The sequence below is a fragment of the Otolemur garnettii genome, unplaced genomic scaffold, assembly GCF_000181295.1.
Source record: "Otolemur garnettii isolate 467f Iridium unplaced genomic scaffold, OtoGar3 scaffold00365, whole genome shotgun sequence".
Taxonomy (NCBI): domain Eukaryota; kingdom Metazoa; phylum Chordata; class Mammalia; order Primates; family Galagidae; genus Otolemur; species Otolemur garnettii.
Genome location: NW_003852760.1, coordinates 41,940 through 46,358, shown reverse-complemented (window position 1 = coordinate 46,358; position 4,419 = coordinate 41,940).

The window sequence follows — 4,419 nt, the reverse complement described above, 5'->3', positions numbered from 1 at the left end:
CATGCCACCTCCTAAAACCTCTGCTTGCTCACTGGAGCTTCACACAGGGTAGAGAAGTAACTGGCTTCCATAAAGCTCCTACTAGGTGCTGAATAAAAGTTAGCTTCTTCTGCCCCATATAGGCTCTCCTCACCTGTGTCCTCAATTCTCTACATTGTGATCCTGTTTCTGCAGATGGCAGATCAAGGGACAATGCTAGGAAAGAGTGGCCAGATCTCTTTGTGTGGTTGAGTTGGGATTGAAAGCTGGAAAGAGGGGAGAGAGGGAGGGAGAGAAAGAGGGAGGGAGGGAGAGAAGGAGGAGAGAGAGAACATCCTAGGGCTCCTAGGATTCCTGCCTTTCAAGCCTTCCCTAACTTCTGCAACTGCTCTCTCATGGTGCCAGGGGTTGCCCTAGCACCTTCAAACGACTATTGTGATACACAGTAGAATCTCCACCTTTCTACAGTGGCCACCTCAAGTTGACCTAATTTTCAGAGATCAGACATACACCACAAGTATATACCAGTACAGTACACCACTAGTTCCTCATGTTGACCAGTTTGTTATAGTCCCTTGGGTGGTCAACTAACAGAGTTTCTACTATATTTTGTCTCTTTTTCTCCCTCTAAACTCTGAAGTTTGCAAGGGCAGAGATCTGTCTTTTTCATGGCTATGCCCCACACCAGAGGTCTGTAGAGGCCTGAAGTTGTGCCCCAGGATAGGCTTTGGAGAAGCACAGTTGATTAGCAGCCTCCAGCCTCAGGGAGCCACATGTGGAAGGCTCTGCACCCTGCTCCCTCCCTGGTGCCCTCACAGGCTCTTGCTCTACAAATCTCTTCCACATCTAATCCCATCTTGGAATCTGCTTCTCAGAGGACCTGAACTGACCCATGGGGCACTTGGTTGCATGCCACAAAAAGGACTCAGTCAAATTACACATAAAAACCTTAAGTGGTCCTTGTAGAATCTACCTCCATAGGAGAATCCCCACAAGAAAAAAGAAATGGCAGTGTCCCCACATGGGAAGCCCAGGAAACAAACATCCACCAGCTCTCTGCAGCACCTCACACCTGGCGTTTGTTAAACTCTCCCTAAACTGAACTTAGAGGATGCCCACTTCTCTTCTTCTTTTTTGAGGGGGGGGGAGGGAGGTTTTGTTCATTTTTTTTCTTTTTATTTTTTTGAGATAGAGTCTCACTCTATTTCCCAGGCTACACTGCTGTGGCCTCAGCCTAGCTCACAGCAACCTCAACCTCCCAAGTAGCTGGGACTAAAGGTGCCCAGCTAATTTTTCTATTTTTTAGAGACCGGTCTCACTCTTGCTTAGGCTAAGCTTGAACTCCTGAACTCAAATGATCCTCCCTCCTTAGCCTCCTAGAGTGCTAGAATAACAGGCATGAGTCACCACACCTGGCTATTCATTTGTTTATTCATTCCTTGAATATTTGAATGCCTACTCTGTGCCGATAGCTAAGGACAGACTTGTCCAGAGGTGGTGAAAGTTTAACCACCAGCTCCCTGCTGAGTGGGATTGGCTGTTGACAAGCTGCTAAGGTGATGTCATTAGACATGGAGCTGGGAAGAGGCACACAGCCGGCTTTCCCAGGCCTGGGCGTCAGCACACCAGATGGTCCCTGCCCTTGGGGAGTTTACAGCAGTGGGGGATTACATTCAAGTGCTGTATTTGTTAATTTAGACTAAAATGAATCTTATAATTGAAATATTCAAGTATTTCTACTATAAAAGTCACAGAACCTAGACTACCACCCACCAAGAATCCAAAAGGAAGAAAGGATGCTCCATATTTGAGGATTTCTACTTTTATTTCACTCACTTCTCCCCACCTTCCATCACATCATTTCCCTGGTTTTTTTCACTCACACATTGGGGATGGAGGGGAGGTTGAAACACCTGGTGCCAGGCTGCCCCTCCTAACGCTGTGCTTGCTCCAGACACCACCTCAGTCCTCTTCTTCCCTCTTGTTGCCATGTCCACATCAGCTCTTTGAAACGCCAAGCAAAACAATGGGGCGAGAATCCAGTGTTCAGTGTGTCTGACAAGTAGCTGTCGTAAGATAAGCCACTTGGCCCTTTGGAATGGACTTTCATCCTCAAAGCTGGGACAAAAATATAGCACTCCCGGCCCCTTCCCACAAACAGAGGACCATCCAGAGAGAAAGAACAAGAATCCTGGCTACCTCCTCAGAGACATGGCGACCCACCTGCCCCAACCTCAATTTAGATCTTGGGAGAGGGCATGGGGAGGAGGCTGAGGTGAAGGGAGAGCAGCAAGACTAGATATGCAGGGAAGGAAGGGGCCTTCCAGACCACGCTTCCTGCCTGGCTCCCCACCTGGCTCCCAGATATCTCACCCCCTCTTCACATGATAACACACACACAACCCCTTCTCCAAGGACCTGGCTCCAGTCTCCTCTGGAGACACTGGTTGAGATGTTAAGGATGCTGGTATGAAAAGCCCTCCTGGCTTACCCAAGTGGGAGGGGGCTCAGGGCCCACACCCCACTCAGGTCAGTGTGGATGTGGAGCCAGCCTGGGAGCGTCTTTGGACCTCACCACTCAGGGTAGGTACTGTGGCCTCCGGAGCCAACCTGGTGTACTGCAGCCAAGCTGGTGCCTCTGATGGTTGCAGAGTACAGGCAAGTTCCTGTTCTCTTGTTGTGGACCCTGCATGCCAGACTCTGTTGCTGCTGTCCCTGGGAGGCTGTCAGAGAGGGGGCCCTGGATTGGTAGCCCCAGAGGCCAGCAGCCAGGACTCCTGAAATCCTTTCCTCTTAGTCTCACCCCCTCACCACACTCCTGGGGCTGGATGGTTCCCAGCCCAGACACTGAGAGGCAACTCATGCCTTATGCCAAAAGCTGGAAACAACATAGCGAGTCAGAGGGCCAGCACCTCATGATTCTAGAACAGACTTCCCACAGCTGGATTTAAATGATGTGGAACTAACCTAATGTTTTTGTGGTGTTTCTCCAGCTTCAATAACACTGGGACCTGTAATCTTGGAGCCGTATTTTAAAATGTAATGCCACTTAAAGATATACAGGCATAAAACTAGGTCTAAGTTCTTTATTTTTATAGCTTTTATATCACTATGAGCTCATTGCACATATATACACAGATACAGTAGAACCTCCATAGGTGACCACCTCCCTAAGTTGACCTAATTTTCATAGACCAGACATGCACCACATGTACATATCAGTACAATAGACCTAAATCCTTATGTTGACCACCTCCATATGTTGACCAGTTTGTTATATTTGGATGGTCAATTTACAGAGGTTCTACTGTGTATATATAGATATGCATGTATGTGTGTGTATCTCTCCAGATCCCAATCCCTTATCAGAAACTCTTGGGGCCAAGAGAATTGTGAATTTTTCAGATTTTAGAAGTTACTAAAGTACATTTTTTTTTTTGCCATTTTTGGTCAGGGCCCAGTTTAAACCCACCACCTCTGGTATGTGGGGCCAGCGCCCTACTCCTTGAGCCATAGGTGCCACCCAGTACATTTTTTTTTTCTTTGAGACAGTCTTACTTTGTTGCTCTTGGTAGAGTGCCATGGGGTCATAGCTCACAGTAATCTCAAACTGTTGGGCACAAGCGATCCTCTTGCCCCAACCTCCCAAGTAGCTGGGATCACAAATGCACACCATAATGCCCAGCTATTTTTAGACACAAGGTCTTGCTCTTGCTCACGCTAGTCTTGAACTTGTGAGCTCAGGCAATCCACCTGCTTCAGCCTCCCAGTGTTAGGATTACAGGTGTGAGCCACCATGCCTGGCCTTTAAAGTACACCTCTTTTTTTTTTTAAAGAGACAGAGTCTCACTTTATCGCCCTCCGTAGAGTGCCATGGCGTTGCACAGCTCACAGCCACCTCCAACTCCCAGGCTTAGGCGATTCTCTTGCCTCAGCCTCCCAAGTTGCTGGGACTACAGGTGCCTGCCACAAAGCCCGGCTATTTTTTTGTTGCAGTTTGACTGGGTCTGGGTTCAAACCCATCACCCTCAGTATATGGGGCTGGCACCCTACCTACTGAGCTACAGGTGCCACCCTAAAGTACATCTTTTTTAAGAAACAGGGTCTCACTCTATTCCCCAGGCTGGAAAGCAGTGGCCAAATCATAGCTAACTGCAGCCTCCAACTCCTGGGCTCAAGCAATGCTCTCACCTTAGCCTCCTGTAGTTGGAACCACAGGTGCACACTTATTTTTTGTAGAGACAATGTCTCAATGTGTTGCTTGGGCTGGTCTTAAACTCCTGGACTCAAGAAATCCTTCTGCCTCAGTGTCCCAAGTAGCTGGGACTACAGGTGTGTGTACCACCACAGCCAGCTAATTTTGTGTTTTTGGGGGGTTTTTTGTAGATATGAGGCCTATGTTGCCCACCTCTGAGATTTGGCTTCTCTTTTTTTTTTTTT